At 43.3% G+C, this 23,356-nt stretch overlaps 1 long non-coding RNA gene across 1 annotated transcript in view; it reads left to right on the top strand.

Moving 5' to 3' along the window:
• Positions 1–20,273, top strand: part of LOC129145803 (uncharacterized) — a 49,868-nt gene extending 29,595 nt beyond the window's left edge. The window contains exons 3-4 of the long non-coding RNA XR_008551879.1: positions 19,347–19,451; positions 19,880–20,273. This is a non-coding gene — a long non-coding RNA (uncharacterized LOC129145803). The remainder of the gene's footprint in view (positions 1–19,346; positions 19,452–19,879) is intronic.
• Positions 20,274–23,356: the final 3,083 nt, after the last annotated feature.

Genomic DNA, 23,356 nt, shown 5'->3' with positions numbered 1-23,356 from the left:
TTATTCCCTGAGCCTGAGTGGTCTTGCAATTGTGTGTGTGGGTGAAGACCCCACAGATGGTGACCACCGCCTGTTGGGCACTGTCCTTGGATGGCTACACTTCCTCGGAGTTTCACGCTCCATGTATATGCAATGTTCCTCATTATTTAAAATATTAAATTCCTTGATGCTGAAATACAAAGAGACATGAGACAGTGAGTGACAAGGACAGGTACCAGCAGCAGCCAGAATGTGGCCTGACACCAGGCTGGATGGACAGGCTGGTTTAGCAGGGGGCCGCTGAGCAATTTTAAGCATTAGTGACTTTATGCATGTTAAGAATTAGAGTAGAGATGGGGGAGCATGGACCTTTTGCTACGTATATAATCCTGTTCTTCCTTTGGGATGAAATCCTTATCCTAAATGAATGAACTGCTTGTTCCTCTCACTCGGTCTAGGTCACAGACTCCAGGATAAATGCAGGCCCTGGTTTTATAATGAAGACAGACCAAACACGTGTTCATCTTCAGCTGGGTGATATTTCCCATGTACTTTCATTTAGAAGTCTTGTCTCTTATTAAATCTAATTAGCTTCTCTGCTGCTAAGAGATCCAGGGCATCCTCAAAATGGAAATGTGTAGCCTGAGTCAGATGTAGCAAAGGCCCTTGTCCAGCGATTTTTGTTGCCCTTGTCAGAGGTTCTTTGTTTTTGAACTCAAGCTTGGCCCTCCTCACCCCTTGTCAATCTGGAGAAGGATAATGGACTTTTTAGAAGGTGAAAACCTTAAAATGAGCACAGCCCTGTCATTTGACAGTTGAGAAACTGAGTCCCATCCTGGAGATGTGACTTGCCCAAGGTCACACAGCAGGCACACACACAGACAGAACTGGAACTGACTCCAGATTGTTGCCTCTCTCGCTAAATCAAGATGAAGTCCAACTGTAGACTTTCAACAGCCACCTGTGCATGCAAATATTCACTAATATATTGCCCACTTAAAAAGTCAATTTCCAGGGCCTCCCCGGTAGTGCAGTGGTTGAGTGCTGGGTTGTGAAGCTGCCCGCAGCCTCTGAAGCGCTGGTTTGCTCCCCGGCCACCAGGCGAGAGTCCCACATGGTGCACAGACCTCTCCTGCCGCCCACTGCTCCCCTCAGCAGTGTACTTCGTCAGTCTGCCTGTTGTGCTCCTGGCTCTGGTGAATTCTCTCACCGTCCCGCGCTTCTGACTGTACCCAGTGCTTGTATAAATAAATAAATAAATCTTTAAAAAAAAAGTCAATTTCCAAATAGATCTTTTTTTTTTTTAAAGAATTAAAGCTATTTCTAATTTCATGATTTTAAAATGACAACTTTTTTTTTTTTAAAGATTTGTTTATTTATTCATACAAGAACCGGGGTATAGGCCAGATTTGCAGGAGGGTGAGGGGATTCACCAGAGACAGAGTGGGGAATAGAACAGGCAGACTGATGAAATACACTGCTGAGGGGAGCAGTGGGCGAGGCCGGAGAGGTCTGCTGCGCCATGTGGGACCCTCCCGGCTGGCTGGGATCAAACAGGTGCAGAGGCTGCAGACAGCTTCACAGCGCTGCACTCTACTGCCTGCACCACCAGTGGAGGCCCGAAACAGATCTTTCTTTTCCCTCAACACGAATTGATCCCCAACTGGTAGTCAGTGTCTTGGTCAGGCTCTTCCTCAATTAGCAGATATTGTAAACGTCCATCGGTGTTAAGGAAATATAATGCAAACTGACTGTAAGATTCAGAATTTTCCCAGTAGCAATAACAACAAAAACCTCCTAGAAAAATATAGTGGATACCAGGGAGAAAGGGGTGGGAGTGAAGGGAAGAGGACAGTACACATAGAAGGGAAGATGTACTCCAAAAATTTATGCATGTTAAGTAGTAGTATTGTAAGTTAATGGTAAACCAGTAACATTTTATGGAATAAATAAATAAAAAAAACTCAGGATTTCACGAAGCTGGTGGCGATGCTGGTGGTGAACTACTCACACCTCGTGTACAGCCCCAGACAACCGAGCATTGGCAGAAATGGGCAATTAAATAAGAGTGAATCTGGAGGGTGATCCCACATGGGCAGCTGCAAAGGGCAGGGGTGACAATCGCAGAGGATTGAGAGATGAGAGGGAAAATTGAAGAAGCTCCTCTTGATGAGTTGACTGTAAAAATCAAATATGGGATGAAGCATCTTAAGTATGTTGAGTTATAATTCCGTTAGAAGAATTATATTCTGTACCAAGTAGATCAGTAATGTACTCTGGGCTCTAAGAACAAGAACATGGGATCATTCAACAACCTAACTATAACCTAAATTTGTTTTAAGATGAGATAAAAAACATTTTTTTGTAATTTTGTTTGATTTTAAAGACCAAGTCTCCATGCAACATTTTTTTCTCACTTTTTATTAGGTAGGATTTTATTCAGTTATAAGTAGCATAAACCTGGCTTTAGGAATTAAAATTTTTTTAATAACAGTAGGTTGAGGGAGAGTGATTTCTAGCTCTGGTGCATTGGCTCCATCATTCCAGAATGATGCTTCTGTAGTTCTCTTGTATTTTCCCTTAAGATTGCAAGATGGCTGTTGTTGTTCCAGCCAAAACATCTGCACTCATTTCGAGCAGGGAGTGGGGAGAAGTTTGTGCTGGTCTTGTCTGAGTCTTCATTAAATCAGAAAATCAAAGCCTTTCCCCAAGCCTCATTGAAGATGTCTGCTTACATATCACAGGCCATAACTCCTGGAACTCCAAGAGAATCTGGAAATTGAGTATTTGGCTTTCCAACCTTCTAATAGTGGGAGGTGGCAAGCGATAAAGGTATTGTGAATGGCCTGTGTCTCCCACAAATTTTCAAGTGGTCTTTTCCAAAAACTGGTTATTTTCTATGATAGGAAGAGTCACTTTAGTTGAAAATTTACTTTCAAGGCCCAAGACATTCCCAGAGATCAGACCTTGGCAAGTTTCTAGTAGGACCTGAAGCTGCAATGGAAATCCCTTGGCAATATCAACTTGACATGATTCCAGTTTTTAGAACAGCAACAAATGTAATGTGTAGATGGTTTACTTTCCATGTGTATGATCTCATTTGAACCTTATCACAACTCCCTTGGGGTACATAAGGGAGGAATTGTTATAGTTCATATATCATGGGTGGGGAAAGAGAGGTTCAGAGACACTAAGCAACTTGTCTAAGGTAACCCAGCTGGAAAGTGGTAAATCTGTTTTTTTTTTTTATTATTTTTTAAGGATTTTATTTATTTATGTATATAAGAACCGGGGTAACAGGTCAGATATGTGGGAGGGTGAGAGGATTCACCAGAGACAGAGTGGGGAACAGAACAGGCAGACTGACTGAAATACACTGCTGAGGGGAGCAGCGGGCAAGACAGGAGAGGTCTGCTCTGCCATGTGGGTATCTCCAAGGCCTGCCAGGATTGAACCTGCATTGCAGAGGCTGCAAACAGCTTCACAGCGCTGCGCTCAACCGCCTGCACCACCAGGGAGGCCCTAAATCTGGGGTTTAAGTGTTGGTTTGTCTGACTCTAGGTTTCTTGTTCTTTCTATGATGTTGAAAGTTTTCCCCAAATCATATCCCAGAAAAATAGAATTAAGACATGACAAAATGGTGGGGATAATCTGTTTAAGTAAATTTGAGAACTTCTGTGATAAACAGAATCAGACAAAGGCTTCTCTACTGTTACATTATAATTTTCCAAGAAAGGGCAAGTTACTTCTCACAGTTACTTGATTATGGAATCTTTTAAAATTCAATGTGCCATGGGACTTATCCATTCATTTTGCTTATCTGTCAAATTGAATTCCAACTAGGTTGCAGGCAAAAACCATTGGTGATCAAGATAGATCTTGTCTTTGTCCTCACAGAGCTGCCAGTCCAGCTTACACTCTACTTCCCCAAATATGCTTTGGGGAAAACTGTGATGCTGAGTTGGGCTCACCTACTTGTGGGGGGAGATATTGCAATGGGAGGCAGCGAGTAGGTTCTAGTCCTAGCCTAGCCTGGTAGCCTTGACCTACCTAGATTAACTTCCTGGTCTGTCTTTTGAGGTATAATAGGGTATCGTCTCTTCCCTTCCTGCCCTACACAGGAAGACAGGTGAGCCAACAGAAGCAGAATGTTGTGGAAAGAAGGAAAGGAAGAAAGAAAGAGTGGTTGACCAGATGTTCTAGTGATGCTTGTGTCTCATAGATTTCAAACCAGTGAAGGCAGGTGCCCCAAGATCCTCAAGTCTCATCACGGGATTGTCTGTTCTCCCCCTTTCTACTCATTGCTTTGACCTCTCCCTGGTTGCTTTCTCCTCTCTTGTTGCTTTGAGTTGCTTGGTGACAGCTGACCTCTCTGTTTTCAGTCCATTTCTAGAGTGAGCTACTGGTTATAAAATATTAAATTCTAGTAAATATTAATGCACCATCACTGTCACATTAATTCAGCCTTGTGGATTGAGAGGTCAGGATTGGGCCGATGAGTGGGTCGACCATGCTTACCCATTACTGCCACTGGCATGACACTTCCCTGCCTCACCCTTACCACTGCCAGAATTGCCACTCCTGGCAACTTTATAAGGTCTTTCTGCAACTGAGGACCCATCACTTTGGGAGACTCAGGGATTTTTCATTCTGTTTATTTTCTTCACCAACTACTTTCTAGGGCTCAGAGGTGTATCCAGTAGAGCCATTAAAATTTAAAGCTCTGTTGCTGAATGGGCCATCCTGAGACCCCAAGGCAAATTCTATTCTGGGTGGCAAAACATGTTTCTTCTCTCTACTCCATCCTTATTGTTTTATTTCTCAACACTGTCAACATCGTCAATATTCATAATAATGTGATGAATTGGTAAACTTAAAAACTGTTTTCATCAATGTTGACAGAAGTTGCTACATTTCCAGTTGCCTTTCTTCCTTTGGTGGGCTTGAATGGCTTATGTGGAAGCAAAGCAAGAAAGAACCCAGTGTTGCAGGGTAAAACATGTGGCAGGTATGCTTGACGACTTTTGGAGAGGAATTGGATAATTTTGCATAGGAACCTCAGAGATTCTTGGGTCAAAAGAGATTGAGGTTCTAACCCTTGTATTTTGAAGTTTAATATAGTTAGAACATTTTTGATGGACTAGGGAAACCTTGACTAAAGTCAGCTCATTGCACTCTGGGGACTCTGAAGGAAAGTCAATATGAGGGATAGAAGGAAGAAGCTGGAATGGTGACTTGATTCAAAATCAGGGCCTAGGGTTTCTTAGGAAGTGTGGTGGCATGGATGATGTTGGCATTCTTTTCACCTAACTCTTGTGGTACTGTAGCTGTGCTGCAGAACTTCCTGCTGTGTGGTTTTGTGTGTATGGATTAAGGGAAATTTTGTCATCAATAGACTTCAACATGTGTCTCTGTGTACAAAATATCCCTCAACAGGTATAACCGTGTGTATGGGTGTTTCCTTATGATATCATTCTAAAGAGGGGCATGCTGGGGCAAAGAGTATTATCAGTCAGCATAGGTGGGATATGCTGCAGTTACAAGCACCTCTAAAAATCCTAAAACAGCAAATCTTGTCGCCCACTTATCACACTGAATCCAGCTGAATCATGCTTCTGTCTACTCCATCTGGGGACAAGGCTGATGGCATTGCCACCACCACAAACACTGACAGTCATCATGAAGGGAGAAAAGAGTTCCCTGAGGGTTACTTACCACTTAATACTTACCACTTCTGCTTGTAACTCGTTAGCCACAATCTGTTACATGGAAATAACTAGACAGATGGCAAGTAGGACACCAACTAGAGAAGTAGTTTCGTTCTGCCTCATGTCTGGGAGCTGGAGCCAGAAGCATTTTGCACAGCTTTAGTGACTGTTTCAAGTGGTGTGAACACTCTTCAGGTTTCTGGTGCATCCTCCAGAATGGGTGCCAGTTTATACCTGTTAAACTGCCCAGGTCTTGTTTGAAAAACAACAAAGTCATGCACCACTGCATGAATGTACCCAAGTTATTTTGTTAATCCCCTGCAAAAAAAAATCAATTCTATTTTTCTCTGTTACGGCGATGTTCCAAACATTGTTTATCAACATATATTTGTCCCCTATGTCCTTGAGATAATTTTTTAGAAATTGGGCTGTTGAATCAAAGTATATGAACACTCTTAAGGCTTTGGAGACATAATATCATATCACCCTCTTGAAAATGTCCCTTTTCTGTTCCTACCATCAGAATATAAGAGCGTCTGTTTTCATTGTTTGGGAGAGAGTGATAGACCAGCTGTGAGTGCCTTCTCTCTCTTAAGTTCAGATGCTCCTGACCTTGGGTGTTAGAGATTGAGTTCAGACATTTGGATTTTCATCAGGTGAACAATAAAAGAGAGAGTGTATCTGCCAGGACTATTTCCAGGCTGGCAGGTATGGACTATTCCGACTTGCTTTTGTCTTAAGTTAGTGGTGCACCTGTTAGGCTTACCTGTTTGCATCTCCAAGCTGATAGGAAAACTAATGGGCACTTGCTGGGCACGACAGCCAACTGCTCAGTTTCCTCTGTGGCAGTGGCCCATCAGCCACACCCGCAGATCACAGCAGCAGGGAACAGGGCAGCTGGCTAATTGAAGCCATAGATGGCGCGCCTGGAAAGGACAGATGAAGGAGAGAGTGAGAACAAGGACTGCTAATACCTTTTCTGACAATGGATACGTAACTTTGGGGCAAGTTAAACAGCTACAGGCAATAAGAGGAATCTGGTTTTATGTGCTTGAGACAATGGTGAGAATATAATGTGTGGGGATAAGGGAGGCACTGAGCTCAGTCTTAAAGATTCATGAGACTTTTGGGAAAAGATGAATTCTGTTTATAATGTCACTATTTGTTTCTCTCCAGTGTTCTTTCTGTTCCCGCAATAATGATGTTTACAAAGGAGGGAGGAAAGAAAGCATGGTAAATTTTAAGTGGAGCTTGCTAGAAAGCATTCATTCCAAGGTTTGGGTAGTCAATGCATGTGAGTGTGTGCATGTACATATACACACATGTGTGTACACACATCCTTTGTAGTTCTCTCCAATCCTGTGTTAATGAGAAAATTTTGGCTGCAAAGAATAAAACTAACTCAAAGTGACTCAAGTAATAAGGACATTTATTATCAGTAGGGAGCCCATATAATTTATCATTCAAACCAGCATTTATTCAGGGCAAATGCTAAATTAGACATTCCACTGGCACAAATATAAATTGGAGCTGTTCTGGTAAAATGAAAATTATTATAGACATGATGTTTGTGCCCCTCCCCCACCCAAATCATATGTTGAAATCTAATCCCATATTTGAAGATGGAGCTTTGGGAAAGGAATGAGGTCATAAGGATGGAACCCTCATGAATGAGATTAATGCTCTTTATGTAAGAAGATACCAGAGAGCTAGCTGGCCCTTTCTTTCTACCATGTGAAAATACAAGGAGGAGCTGGCCTTCCTCAGTCTGGAAGAGGGTCCTCAGCAGAACCTGGATGCTGGCACTCTGAGCTCAGTCACACACAGCCTGCAGAACTGTGAGAAGTAAAATTCTATTGCTTAAGTCACTCAGTCTATTCTATGGCAATTTGTTATACTAGCCTAAGCTGACTAAAACAAGGATGTATGATCACCAGAATTATCCTAATTATCCAGACTTCTCTAGGTAGGTCAGCTTCAGGGTTAATGCCAGGGATTTAGGGGGGGAAAAAAAAAGATAGCAAGGCAGGGCCTCCCTAGTGGCCTGGGGGTTAAATCTCAGCACTATCTCTGCTACGACCTGAGTTTGCTCCCTACCCAGGGAGCTACACACATGGCACAGCAGACCTCTCCTGTCTCCCCCACTGCTCCCCTCAGCAGTGTATTTCAGTAGATCTGCCCGTTTTGCTCCCCACTTTGTCTCTGGTGATATCTGGTGGTGTCTCTCACCCCCACACCTGCACCTCTGGCCTACACCCCAGTTCTTCTACATAAAAACAAACAAGTAAGCAAAAAAAAAAAAAAAAAAAAAAAAAAAACAACAGAAATTCTTTTCTTTGGTGGAGGGCAGAGGGTATAGGAATAAAGGGCAAATATCATTTATAATTGGATTGGGAAATGAAATTGGCTGGGACTGTGAGCCATCCCAGAAACTCTCGTCTTTTTTTCACTTTTAGGTAAAACAGGATATTGGAATTTAGGTGCCAGAGACTGATATTATTAGAGAGACAACTTGAATTATTTTTATTGAATTTTTTTTTAATTAATAAATTTTATTTTTATATTCCCCATACAATTGCAATCCTTTTTTTATTGATTTTTTTAAGAAAGGATTGAAGACAGGTTGAGAAGGACCAGAGAAAATCATCGTCAGATTCTGATATTTTAAAAACTGTTGTTCATTATTTTTTCCTTCAGTGGGGTTACTTTTTCCACATTCCATACACTAGATGTGTGTCATGCTACCTTGTTGAGCACTGGTGTTCTCTAAGTCACCAGTGGGTGGAGGAGAGGAGAGAGGGGAAACATGAAGAAAACCTCAATTCCTTCTAAACCATCCCATTTCAGATGGTATCATCTTTATGGAGGACCCAGCATCAACTGTGACCCACCATGTCTTTTTCTTTCCTTCCAATCCCCACCTCCTCCCATGCCTCCTCTTCCAATTAAGCCACACAGGACCCGTTTCTAACAAGGGACTGTGTGAGTGCTTCCTGGTGATTTCATTGTCAACATGTCATGAGTCAGGACTCAGTGGGGAACAGAGGGGCTTGGATAGGAGTTGTCCTGGCTAATTAGGTCCCTGGCTGTCTTCTTCCGTACCCACCACCTACCAGTCTGCCACCCCATCTCACCCGCTGTTAGGTTTCATTCCCTTGGTTGTCTTGGTTAATTTGCAGGTATCATGTGGAAGTATACCGTCTTCTACATTTATTAATGGTTTCTCAGCTGGGGCTGATAATGTCAGAAATAATTAGCAAATTCTCTCTCCCCTGGGGATATCTCTTCCATGAGTGGCCTTGTAGTGGCCAGGGAGGGTGGACATGGCCATAGGGACATTTGTCAATGGGGGGGCAGGCATTTTGGGCTAATAAGATGACCAGGGGAGGGCCATTAGCATCTAGATGAGGGGTCCCAAAATGCTAAATCCTTACCAAGTCAGTCCTGTGTGCACGCTAAAGAATTTTTTCTTTATTTTTTTATCCAGGATGCCATTAGACAGCACTTGAAAATCTCTGCCAAGAGCAGAGAGCTGGAGGAGACTTTAGCCTTAATTGACCCTCTTTAAGAGGCTGCTTACAGACTGGGAAGCGGGTGGGGCACTTCTGGCTCATTCTGTTTGTTCCATCATGGGCCACAAGGGCCTCACTCAATGCTAGCCACATAGTAGATAGTCAATCCTATAACCTTGATTTGAGTTGTTCACATTTCCTAGCCACAGAAAGGTCTCTGGCTTCAGAGAAATTTTAATTGAATGTTAAGTGTGTCATCAGGGTCCAGCAAGGGAGACATACACCACACTGGGCATTTTAACAGAGAGACTTTAATATTGGGACTTGGGGGGATGGGTTATAGAGGACAGAGAAACAAAAGCACAACAGTGAAATAGCCCAAGAGCAGTGACTGAAGGAAACAGCTATTGCTCTTCTGGCCAGGGGAATAAAAGGGAAGAATATGAGCTTATCAAAGCCTAGAAACTAGGAGGAGGGGCCCATAGCTCTGGGGCTTAAGCCTCTGAGAAGGGAGCACCCCTAGTTTGTGCTGGCACCTGCGAGGGCACACGTGAGCTGGTTCTGGGAATCCTGCAAGCAACTGGGGACTGGCGCCATTTGTCAAAGCAGGGTGTGGTGTGATTCAGGCAGTGGAGGTTGGGATAGAGGGCAGGAGTGGAGGACTCGGAGATAATGCTTTGTTGGGCTGATAAGATGACCAGAGGAGGGCCATCAGCATCTTTGTTCGGGAGGAGCGTAAAGGGCAGTTGTGCCCACAGGAAGAAGGAGCAAAGGAGTGAGTCTTTCTCCCTCCTCCAGCTTCAAACCCTCCCCTCCCGTTGACAGATCCTGTTGGCAAAGGAAAAATGTAGTTTCCAGACTTTGCGCCTGTAGTATACAGAGGAATAATGAAGGGGAGATTTAGAGCTGAGAGACAGGAGGTGAATATAGCAAAGCTATTATGTATCAGGTTTCTTGTTATGTCTTAGGAACCCAGAGATGAACAAGATAGATAGAGTCACTCAGCACTTACTGTCTAGTCCAGGGCTTAGAGTCCAGAGACAGCGCATGAATAATTACAAACAGAGGTAATTAATTACTGTCCTAAAATGTATTTTAAAGTACAGAGCTTTGGGAGAGCCCATAACAGGGGACATGAACTTGTCTGGAGCTGAGATGCTGCTCCTGAGGAAGAGACGCTGAAGCTGTTGCCTGAAAGGCGAGGAGAAGGACTTAGCAATGTGGAAGGGAGGCGCGTGGAAGCACAGGGAGGATGTTGGAGCATCTGGGCAGCTGCAAGGAACTGAGCAAGTGTGGGGAGAATGACTTGAGGGGTTCAGGGGTCCAGCCCTGTCTCCTCCTCCCCAAGGTCTCCCTTTCAACTCCAGGACAGATTCTGATGCCCCCTACGTACAACCCCCACTCAACTTTGACCTCTAGCACCTTGGTTCTGTGCCATTCAGCCTGCCCCCTGGATTGCTGTTTTCCACTGGCTGGTCCTTGTGTTAAGTAACTTTCTCTGTTTTTCTCACTTTTCCGCCCAACTCACTTTCTCTTTGCTGAACACAAGCAGATACTCAATAGTGATTGATTTAACCTCACTTGTCATAAAAATTACAAATTAAGCTATTCTTGAAGCATCACTTCTCATCTCTCAAATTGAAAGACACGTAAAAAATGATAGCATTCGGTGAAGGTAGAAATGGGAAGAAGTGAGCACTTCTACATATAAGAGTATCGCAGGAGGATGAATTCACCTGGTCTTTACAGAAATAAATTTGATCTCAAAACCCATATGTGTTTCTATGCATATATATGTATGTAGACATATATAACCATATATACACACTAATATATAAACATGTATATAAATATGTCTCTCTATTTACACACACATACACATACACACACACACACACACACACACACACCACCTAACTCTACAATTTCAATTCTAGGAATCAGTCCTAAGGAAATTATCACAAATGTGCTCAAAGATAAAGCTCTGAAGATGTTCATGGCAGCATTTTTTCATAAAACTGAATTAGCTAAATATTTAACAACTGGGACTGGATAAACAAAATGTGGCATATACATAAAATGATAGAAGAAAATTTAATGTTGGGAAAATATATGTTATATTTCAAGTGACATGAGAAAATTTTAAAGCAGCAAGATCATAATGTTGTGGAAGAGAAGAGTTACCTATTGAGAACACAAGTGTGATATGTTGATATAGCATATTCATAGGCGTGTATACAGGGTACACACATGTGATATATGTATGCACATAACCATATTTGATACACACCAGTATATCTGCATGTGATGCAAGTGATGTGTGTGACATACGTGTATATGACATGTAAGGACACACTCTTTCACTGTGCTGCACTTTATAGATGTTGCATCTTTCACAAATTGAAGGTTTGTGGTGACTCTGTGTTGCACAAGTGTGCTGGTGCCATTTCTCTGACAGTACACATTTCTCTGACACAAAAGGGCAGGCCTTGTGTCACATTTAATTAAGGTTTGCACACTTAACCAACTGGTATGGTGTAAATGTAACTCTTGAAAGCGCTGGGAAGCCAAAAATTTGTGTGATTTTCTTTATTATAATAGTTAACTTATTGCCGTCATCTGGAACCAAATCCCCAGTACCCTCAAGGGTGCCTGCATTTTGTGTGTGCATGTGTGTGTATGTAGCACCCAGGCAGTGAAGGGTATTTCTTGAACTGTTTCACCATCATCTGGCTAGACAGAAAGACAAAGCAAGACTCAGTTTCTTCTCCCAGAAGAGAGGGTGGTCACCCCCAGAAACTCAGGCGCACCCGAGTCCAAATTCTCATCTCCCAACTTGTCAGTTCCACATCTCTGGAGAAGTCATTGAGTTTTTTGAGCTTTGCAACCTTGTGCTCATAAAGAGAAGGCCTTTGTTTTCCTCTGGACTGCTATGAGGGTGACGGTGGTGTTGTGGGCATGGTTGAGGAGTGAAGTTTTCACCTTTGTGGGGATTCTTTGATCCCTGAAATATTCAAGTTCACCTGTCATCCTAGACTCTCCTCAGACCAGGCCTTGACCTTGACCTCCACAGAGGCCACAGAGGAAAAAGAATGACAGTGACTGTGTCACTGTGACAGTGTCAAATCTGTAGCTTTGGAAATCTAAAAGCTGAAGGCTTGATAAGAACAAGAGTTTAGGAAGATTTCCTGGGGAGCTCTTTATCCCCCAAATGCCTTAAACTCAATTGGAGGAAGGCAGGAGTATTAAACACTTAGATGCATGTGAGACTGAACCATGTCTCTCTGCGGCAAAGCTTTGGAGGGGTGTTGAGAGCAGCACCCCACTTTTAGTTTGGAGATCTGCAGTTCATTGTCCTAGTGAAGGCTGGCTGGCTGAGTTCAAATCCGGCTCCACCTGTCAGTGACTGCGACATTATACAGGGCCTCAAGCTTCTGGAGCTCAGTGTCATCATCTATGTCAGGGGCATAATAATGGCTCTAACCTTGTGGAGCTTAAATGAAGCATGTGCTGTAAAGTGCTCAGAACAGCCCCTGAGAAAGCCTCAAAATGTTAAAAGAAAAAAAAAAAAGGATAGCAGGGGGCGAGGGCAGGCCTTGAGGGGGTGTCCCCAATGTGACTCTGGGCTGTGCTGTGCTAACTGGAGACAGCATAGACACAGTGGGTGCTGCGTCCTGGGGGAAGTGTCTTTTCAGCATCCCTAGGGAGCTGTGGTCCCTGTCCCCTAAGTGGAGATCAAAAGAAAGGAGGGAACGGTGACAAAGCATTTCCGCTCCCACTGGCCTGGCTGCAGTGAAGGATGTGCAGGCCAGACGAGGTGTGCCCCACCCAGGGTCAGTGTGGAGGGTGATGCTGAGGTCCAGGTCATAGTTTAGTGGAACCTACAGAGGTCACAGAGAGATGGCATTGCAGACCTGGCCTGAGCAAGTTGGCACACCTCCTGGAGCCTGGCATCTTCCCACTGAGAGGAAGGGGGAGCAAAAATCCAAAATCCGACTTGGTTTAACCTGAAATCAATGAGATAAAGAAAACCACTAAAATGATTGATTTTGGCTGGAAGAGACAAGATTAAATGTTCTCCTTTAGAGAGTTTGAGGAGATCGAGACAGAAATTAAGTTCAGTGTGAGAAAACACATGCACGTGCACACACACACACACACACACGCACACAAGTGAACATGCTTTTACCCCTGAGAAGGGGCTGGTGAATTCATAGACAGGATTCACAAAGGGGGCCTCCCTGGTGGCCTAGGGATTAAGTCTCAGCGCTATCACTGCTAAGGCCTGAGTTCGATCCCCATTCAGGGGCTAACCCACATGGCGCAGCAGACCTCTCCTGTTTCACCTGCTGCTTCCCTCAGCAGTGTGTTTCAGTAGATCTGCCTGTTCTGCTCCCCACTCTGCCTCTAGTGAATCCTCCACACCCCGTACCTCTGGCCTACACCCCAGTTCTACGCAAAAGAAAAAAGATTCACAAAGGGCTTGGCTTATGATATGTGCACCCCAAATGGGAAATAAATACACAAGAATTAATTTAAAAATTCCTCATGTGCCCACAGCAATGGCCAGGGTTTCCGGTCAACAGAGGGATGGGAACTGAGAATCAGCTGAGGCTTCGTCCTCTTCCTTCTCCCTTCCGACTAGCTCCTTGTGGGACAGCACCTCCGCCTTGCCAAGTCTTGAGAGCAGAGCACAGAAAAGGCAGTGGACTCTGAGTGTGTGCCATCCCATAAATACTTCCAGTGGGAAGAGAGATTTATGGTGTTATAAATGCCAGCGGCAGGCCCAGTTTGTGTTAATAGCCTTATTAGTTACATTGCTGTAAAATCCAGATCTCCACACTGTTTAACAGCTACAGTTCTGCTTAGCAGCATTAATTCAATAAATTGAGGCCCCTTGACATAAATCCTAAAGCTCCTGGAACCTGATTAGGAAATCCCTCCTGATAGGTTAGAGATGGACAGATGGAGTGAGACCAACAAGCTTCCAGAGGGAACGGGGTGTCTCATGAGGCAGCCCTCTCCTGAGGCTATCACTGAATATCCCCTCCCCCTAGGGATCCCTCCCTAAATACCAATGTCAGCACAGGTAACAAGCTTATAACTGTATAAACTTATAACAATCTAAGAACTCTGGCCCACAATGAGTAGGAGTCAAAAAGAACTGGTTTCCAGTGCTGACCTGGTCACTCTCTAACTTCAGAGCCTGGAGCAGTCACTTCAGCTCACTGAGTCTTTCTGAGATGGTGTAGTAGGCTGAATAATGACCCCCAAAGATGCTCAGCTCCTAATCCCCAAATCTGTGATTGTCATCACTTTATAAGGCAAAAGGACTAAGGGAGAGACTTTGAGATGGGAGATTGTCCAAGATTATTCAGTTGGGTACTATATGACCCAGGTGTTCTTATAGAGGAGGCAGAGGGAGATTTGGTGAAAGAAGGGAGTGGGAGATGTAACATGGCAGCAAGAGGAAGAAGTTGTGAGCCCAAGAACGTGGGGTGACCTCTGCAAGCTATGAAAGGCAAGGGACAGAGTGTCCCCTAGAGCCTCCAAGGAGCCAGTTTCCTGCCCAGTGAGACTGAGTTTGAATTTCTGGTTTCTGGAACTGTAAGGAGATAAATGCGTACCCTTCTAAGTCACTACTTTTATGGTTTTCATTACAGGAAACTCATACAAGTGCATGCAGTAAACAGTTGTGAGGTTTTTTTGAAGGTAGGGCACCCATAGTTCCTTTCATAAAATGAGATTGTCCAAAGGAGACAACGGTTGGCTAAGCCTTGGGGAGGGCAGGAGAAAGAGCCTGGTAATGAGGTCTAGTCACCCGTTGCCACATGGAAATTTACTCATCCCTGGAAGACTTGAGAGATAACTTGGTTTTATTGAGGGAAATGGTTAAATTGGCTTAGAGTGTCCCTATCTTAGTGGAGTGTAACCCAACAAATATTTAATGAGCATCTACCATATGCCACGTCCAGAAAGAGAGTATGAAGAAGACATATCTTAGTCCTTTTCCTCCTGGTTCTGAATGTATGTGTGACTGGGGATGGTTGAGGAGATTTAACAAGCAACCACAAGACAATAAAATAGATACCATGATAGAAGGGATCAAGCAATAGGAAAACTAAGAGGAGGGATATTGTATAAATGATCGTTTGCTAAATAGCAAACATTCCAAAATATAGTGACTTACTGCAAACATTTTTATTCACAATTGAGTGTGTTAGGAATTCCATCAGGGCTCGGTGAGATGGTTTGTTGCTATTCCAGATGGAATTGACTGGGCAACTGGACTAGGACAGGAGGATCCAAGATGCTTCAATCACATGACTGGCACCTCAGTGGGATAGTGTGATGATTGCAATGGTGTTTTGTACTCATAGCCTGGGACTTTGGTTCTTCTCCACATGGTGCCTGTGGCTGCTATGGCTGTGTTCCCCTCGGAGGGGGTGGTAGCCTGTAAGGTCTCAAATATGAAGAACTACCAGGTCACTTCTGATGCATTGCATTGTGTAATGTAAGCCAACAGTTTGACTCAAGAAGTGGAGAAATAGAGTTGATCTCATGATGGGAAGAGCAATATGGATGGAAAAGGAGGTGGGGGGATTGTTAGTGCCATTTTTGCAGACAACCTGCAATAGTCTTGAGGGGTGGTGGTCAGGGAAGGTTTCCCGGAAGAGGCATCAGGTAACCAGACACCACAGGCTAAGTAAGAGTAGGTTACAGACCATGGGATATTGATCCTCGAGGAAAAGCATGTGTGAAGGCTCAGAGGCAGGAGGGCTCATGGAACTTTCAGAGACTTCCAGGAATTTCAGTAAGTCACAGAGTGGGTTGTGGTGAAAAATGAGACTAGGGAGGTAAGCAGAGGCCACTCATTAAGCTGATGAAGGGTTGGGTAGACAATAGTCCTTCTTCCAGAGGACAATGAAGATCAATTGGAGGAGTTTGAATCTCAGCGACAGGTCCTGATTTAAGTTTTATGAAGGTCTCTCTGGCTGCTATTAGGAGAATGGATTGTTGGAAGCCAGGATGGATGTTCTGAGGACAGTGACAAGACTGTGATGTTGTCCAATCAAGAGATTATGCTGGAGATAGTAGAGATGAAGGGACATGTGTGTGGACAGGAAAGATTTTTAGGAGGTCAGGCTCATGGTGGGGGAGGGTCAGGGCATCCATCCAATGCCCTGACTTGAAGGTGTTCCCTTCCCCCTTACTCCCTGGTCTAATCAGTCTCAAGTGTACTTTCTTCTTTCCATGCCTTCTTTTCCCTTCTTGCAACCGCTCACCCTCCCCATGCCCCGGCTGGGTGATTTCAATAATCTACTAATTAGACTCCCTGTCTTCTGGGTCTTCCCATTCCAAATCATCCTGCATGCTGTCACAGGACTAAGTATTCTAAAACATAGCTTTACACCATGTCAGCTCTCTTGGGAAAACAACTGAACCAGTCAGAGTCTCCTGACTCTTGCAGGAGAAAATGAAGAGTCTTTCATGTGGCATTTTGGGGATTTCTCAGTGGCCTCCTAAGATTTACCTCCTGCTGTTCAGTAGCCCCACCCCCCACACTTGCTGGATATAAACATTACCAGTAGTTGACGAATTGTTGGTGATTGTGATAATCTGGACAATGAAGTAGTTTGGTCATATCTATGGAAATTAATTGGGTTTTGACTTGGGGATGTAGACACGGCATTGCACTTCCCAGACCCCAACCTTAAGGGAGCACAGGCTGCTTTGCAGGGAGGCATGTGCGGTCAGTGGGTGATTTCTACTTGTCAGCTCCTTCAACAGCTGCAGAGAGCTCCCTCAACTAAAGCCCTGCTCTCCTGGAGAGGAGAGCAACATCCAGTAACTGAACGACACAAGGGCAGGATGGCTGGGTGTTCTTGGTATAAAAGCTTGGGGTTTTTGTCTCAGCCAGTGTCTGGCTGATTAAGTGGCTTCATGGGGTCGACATTGTACCCAATTCCGCCTCTTTCCCCTACCCCATCAACGTTTTTAGGACAACCTTATTGAAACAGGATTTATATGTCATATCAACTACCCATTTAAAATGCACAATTAGTGTTTATTCTATTCATAAAGTTGTGAACCACAGTCAACTTTAGAACATTTTCATCACACCCAGAAGAAAGCTCATACCCATTAACATTCATTCCTCATTTCCCACCAAACTTCCAGCTCTAGGCAAGCACTAATATATGTTTCATCTCTAAATATTTGCCTATTCTGGACATTTCAGATGAGTGGAATCATATGGTATGTGATCTTTCGTGCCTGGTTTATTTCACTTAGCATCATATTTTCAATGTTCATCCATGTTCTAGCATGCCGCAATAGTTCATTTCCTTTTATTGTCGAGTGCTATTCTGTTGTAAGGATATGCAACGTTTTATTCATCCATTTATCAGTTCATGGACATTTGGGCTGTTGCCATTGTTTTGGCTATTATGAGTAATGCTGCTATGAACATTCAAGTACAAGTTTTTGTGCAGACATATGTTCCTAATAAACATTTTGCAGCCCAAACTCCATCTCCATGTCTGTTCCAGAGAATCCAACCTACAATGCTTCAGTCTCCCGTTAGGAATTTATCACCCAGATATATTTCCACAATGTAAAATGCCATGAGTACAGCATAGTTGATAGTAGCAGTATTTGTACTGGCAAAATGTTGCAAACAACAGGAGTGATCAGAGAGGTTATGCAACCAGTTAAGTAACACAGCAAGTGAGTGTTGGATCGAGATTTGAATTTAGATTTGTGATACCATAGCATGTTCTTTTCCTGCTCCTCTCCCTTCCTCCCACCTATGTGAGCTTTGTGTACAGTCCACAAGCTGTCTGCTGTCAGTCTAGAAAATTCTCATACATATGTTTAGTTTAGACAATACAAGAGTACAATTTATAAAAATCTGGTGATTTCACATGCAAATGTACATTATGAGATTCTTTATTAAAAATGAAAGGGCACAATAGGCCCATATTTGACCAATCCTTACACATGGCAAGACTGACTGATGCTGAGAAGTGGCTGTATATTTTACATAGGTCTCTCAGTTCCTACCCCGCCTTTTTATGCACATCTATCCCACTGTACCCACTCTCTGTTCCCTGAATGGCTCCTCAACGCCTTTGAGCCCTATGCAAGTCCAGCATTTCACTGAGCCTGGGTGTGTGCCATTCTGAGAGTCCATCTGCCTTCCTGCTAGGGCACCCAGCTCCTAAATTTTCCCTTCACTGACTTTCTTTATTGGAAAGGGGAACCTGGGGCGGGGGGGACAAGGGCATCAGCTTGGACTATTACAAAAAAATACCATAGCCTGGGTGACTAAAGCAACAGAAATTTATTTCTCACAGTGCTGAAGGTTGGAAGTCCAGATTGAGATTCTGGCTAAGTTTTGTTCCCGGTGAGTCCTCTTCTGGCTTGTGGGAAGCTCCTTCCTGCTGTGAAGTTTCCTCTTCCTATAAAGGCACCAGAATATGTAGGTGAGGGGCTTCTTAAAAATATCAGGGTACTGTTATTTTTTTTAAGATTTATTTATTCATAGAAGAACTGGGGTACAGGCCAGAGGTGTGGGGGTTGAGAGGATTCAGCAGAGACAGAGTGGGGAACAGAACAGGCAGATTGACTGGGATTGACTGAAATACACTGCTGAGGGGAGCAGTGGGTGAGTTAGGAGAGGTCTGCTGCACCATGTGGGTTGCTCCTTGCCGGGCCAGGGATAGAACTCATGCTGCAGTGGCTGTGGACAGCTTCATCGGTTGCATCCCAACCCCTCATGCCACCAGGGAGTGCTAGGGAGGCCCAGGATACTGCTATTTTTACTGTTAATTCAGAAGAAGTTAAGAGCTAAGGAGGTGAAATCTCATTTCTTGTATGAAGTCTGCTGAGCTCAAAGTCACACTTTTAAAAAATATTCTTCTTATCCCTACTCTACAGGCAGGAGCTAGAGTCAGAGAAACGCAGTTCCTGAAAGTCACATATTACATTAGCAGCAGATGTGGGTTGGGGACTTTTTTTCCCTGATATTCAGTCAGGGCTACACTCTGACTTGTGCAGGAGACCGAAGAGTCAATCATTTGCTTGGCAGGCGTGGGGAATGGTCATGGTGCATGCCGTCATGGTTGTGTTTATTACCTTGTAGATGTTAAGAATAACAAGAGGATAAGCTGCAATGAAAACTGTTTGGATGACTAATGCCAGGCAGTGGTCTCCAACCAAAATATTGGGTGCTAATATGCCTTTGCAGGTAGGTGTTAGGATGTCTGCTTGGTAAGAGAGGTTTTTGGAAAATCTTTTCTGTATATATCTTTCTAACTGGCTTTCCCCAAGGACACTGCTTCCCCTATAACTCTCTAAGGGGTGGCTATTTTTCTAGTATACTCCTCATCATCTTGGATCACTTTCCAGGCTTCCTCCCTCTTTTAGTTCTGACTTTTCCTGTCATCTCTCCATCATTCACTACCCTACCTGGTAGTAATCACCTCCCTTATTATCACTCCCCTGCTTATTGCTTGATGATTTAATGGCCTACTAACTATCAACACTTGGATATATAATAAGCAATTTAAATTGACCATGTCCAAAATCAAGTTCCTGATCTTTATCCTCTGCCCACTTCATAGCTACTCTTCCCACAAAGCAATCCATCTCGTTAATGGCAGCTTCACCTTTCAGGGACTCAGAGCAGAAGTCATGTCTATTATTTCTTTCACATCGCATCAGCAAATCCTAGAGTTCCATCTGGATACAATGGAATACTACACAGCAGTAAAAAGAACAAGCTATGTACATACACAACACCATGGATAAATCTCAGAGATATAATGATGAATGAAAGAAACAAGATAGAAAAGAGTTACATCTGCATGAACTTCAAGAATAAATACAATTAAAGAAATCAAAATGTAAAACTGTAAGAATATAAGAAATGTAAGAACATCTAAACTTACAGAAGTAAAAATGGCTACCTTTATGTGGGGATTGACTTAGAAGGAGTACAAGAAATACTTTCTGCCATGCTGAAAATGTTATATAAGGTGCTCTGCATGGTTGTTTTATGGGTAAATACACATGCAAAAATTTACTGAACCATAAAATAAAGATTTGTGTATTTTATGGTATGTTATATTTCAATTAGAAATTTCAATAAAAAAATATGTATGCATTCAAAAATCTAGGCTTAGTCCTTAAATCATCCTGTGTGATCTTCCAGGTCCTTTTCCCCTGCTACAGAGGCATATAGGAGGATTCTTCTTCTTTCTTCATTGGTCACATTCAAAATTTAAGTTTTTTCTGTTCTATTGTCAGAAACATACAGAATTTATTCTCTTTGTATTACCATCTCATTTCCTCCCTAATACAAGCCACTGTCATCTTTTATCTGGACAATGGCATAGCTTCATTCTTTTTGATGATTGCGTAGTATTCCACTATATGCTGTATGTAGTGTACTGAAAGGTCACTACAAAGATAAGTGCATGTCCTAATCCCTGGGACCTTGTTTTAGCTACTGTGAGCTGACATAACCAAATAACAGAGACTGTTGACTTAAACAACTGAAATTTATTTCTCACGGTTCTTGAGGTTTGGAAATCCAAGCTCAAGGTGCTAGTCAGATAGATGACTGCCGTCTTGCTGCATTGTCACATGACCCCTTATTTGTGTGCCTGTGGGAGAGTGAGGAAGTAATCTCTGTTGTCTCCCTTTATAAGGACACTATCTCATGAAGGCTCAAACCTCATCTCACCTTAACTACCTTTCAAAAACTCCATCTCCAAATGGAGTTTGGACATTGGAATGGTTAGGGCTTCGACATATGAATTTCATGGTGTGTGTGTGTGTGGCAAGGAAGGGTGGACAAACATTCAGCCCATAACAAACCTAATATTACCTTTTGAGGAAAGGTCTTTGCAATGAGGCGATCATCCTGAATTATCCTGTGGGTCCTAACTACAACCAGATGTATCTTTAAGATAGGGTATAGAGGAAGAATTTACAGAGATAGACACAGAGAGGAGAGGTGTATGTAAAGGAAAGAGCCAGAGAGAGAGAGAGAGAGAGAGGTGGCCACAAGCCAAGGAATGCTTGCAGCCTCCAGAAACTGGAAGAGGCAGCTTGTTCCCTAGAACCTAGAACCTTAGAACCTAGAACAAGGTGGCTCTGTTGATACCTTGACTTCAGACTTCCTGGCCTCCAGCACTGTGATAGAATGCATCTCTGCTGTTTTTTGGGTACCTCGTTAGTGATAATTAGTTTTAGCAACTCTGAGAAACTGCCACACTGCACCATAATCTATGTGCCCATCCCCTGTTGATGTATATTTAGGTTATTGCCAAGTTTTCTCTATTTTAAACAGTATTGCAGTAAAATGGTCCTTTACAGCTGCACAAAATTTTCTGTTGGAGGAATTCCTGGAAATGTAATTACTGAGAATTAATGGGCATGAGCAGTTAAAATTTTGGTACTTGGGAGGGGGTTGGCTCTTTAAAAATATTTCTCCTATCTATGCACTTCACATACATGTTGATGTTATTATTGTTTATCTCTTTTACAGATTAAGAAACTGAATCTCAGAGAGGTTATATCAAGTGTCCAAAGTGATGCATTTCAGAAATGTCTAAGTGAGGATATAAATCCTGTCTCTCTGATTTTTTTGTTTGAGATAATGAATGTAAATTATTTAGCACCCTACTTGGTATTGAGTCAATATTGACTAAATATTGTAATTATTATCACATTTTTTGAGCTGTGTTATGAAAGCCATATCACATGTGATGAAATCAATAGGTATTTACTACCATGGACCCCACAGGACTTGATTCTGGGGCTAAGCCATGAATAAATCAGACATGACCCCTGCCCTCCTGGAGTTTATATTCTGAGAGGAGACAGGTTTTGGTTTAATATTTCAAATGTGATGAATACAAAGTGGGGGGAAGTGTCAAATTGAATAGACATTTGGGGGGAACAGATCCTGGTGGTTCTGAGTACCTAGCTCATGAGACAATTCGGCTCTCCCTGCTGGCTTCAAGCACTCTCTAGCCAGCCACATTTACTAGATAATTCCTGAGAAATGGTGATTTGTCAGTACTAGGCCTTGGGGACCTTTCCTAGGGCCTAAATCAAATTCAGAAGCTGAAGAGCCAACCCTGAGTTTAGTGTAGATTTTACAGGTCAGTGAGGCTGAACAGCAGCTCCCGGACTGGTGATAAATGTGCTGGGTTCTCTCTCTGGCTCTGCCAAGGCCACTGTCAAGTCAGTGTCTTCATTTCCCCTGACTGTAATGGAGAGACTGGAAATAGTCATCAGGCTGGAATCCTATCCTCCACCAGGGAGGACCTTTGGGGGAGGGGGAGCTGAGCATTCTCTCCTGGTCTGGATCTTAGGTGATCTGGGGCATCCTCCATCCTGGGAAGTGACTGGGACAGGAGGGAATGGAGGGTGGTCTCCTAAGAGTAGGGACTGTGTATTACCATCCCCTTATCCCTGTGCTGAGAATTGTGCGCAGTACAAATAGAAATCTGTTGGATGACCAGATTCACAAAGGAAAGGCACCTTATGTAAAAAGCAGAGACAATGTTCATGAATGTATGACTATCCATAACATGTTCTCCATCCTTCATTCTCTTGGGATAATTTTTGGCTTTGCCTGTTTAGTATCATTGCCAGTGTTCCTACCCCAGGCTCAAATGCAAGATGTGCTCATCCATGGGTGGAGAACCACAGAAGAGATACTGGTATTTTCTTCTGAAAAGACATAGATGTACTTGTCCGAGAAGAAAGAGAACAGATTGCTAGGAAAGAGAGGGGGTATGTGAGACACTCATGGACAGAAGAGTGTGGTGGGGGGTAAGTTGGGGTATGGAATGTTCAGACAAGGTATGGGGGAGATTGGTGTGTGACACAATGGGGTCTTTTAGTGAAGTGTTTCTGTAGCTCATGAATTTGATCCTTTAGGGTGACAAAGAGATGCAGAAAGCCCATTCTTTGGTTGCAGGACTAAGTTTCCACAGTGAAACTCCAGGGGTCCAGAAATGGCCACTTGGGAACCTGAGTTTAACCAGGGTTTCACATGTACTTTTCATTCAGTTTTGGTGTCCAACATTTGCTGACCTTGACCAGTCTGAGACCTACTGTAATCTCTGGTGGTCT

This window comes from Talpa occidentalis, unplaced genomic scaffold (assembly GCF_014898055.3).
Source record: "Talpa occidentalis isolate TD23 unplaced genomic scaffold, MPIMG_talOcc4v2.1 talOcc4.14, whole genome shotgun sequence".
NCBI classification, from domain to species: domain Eukaryota; kingdom Metazoa; phylum Chordata; class Mammalia; order Eulipotyphla; family Talpidae; genus Talpa; species Talpa occidentalis.
Note: the sequence above shows the minus strand (reverse complement) of the source record. Positions and strands in the feature narration are given on the sequence as shown.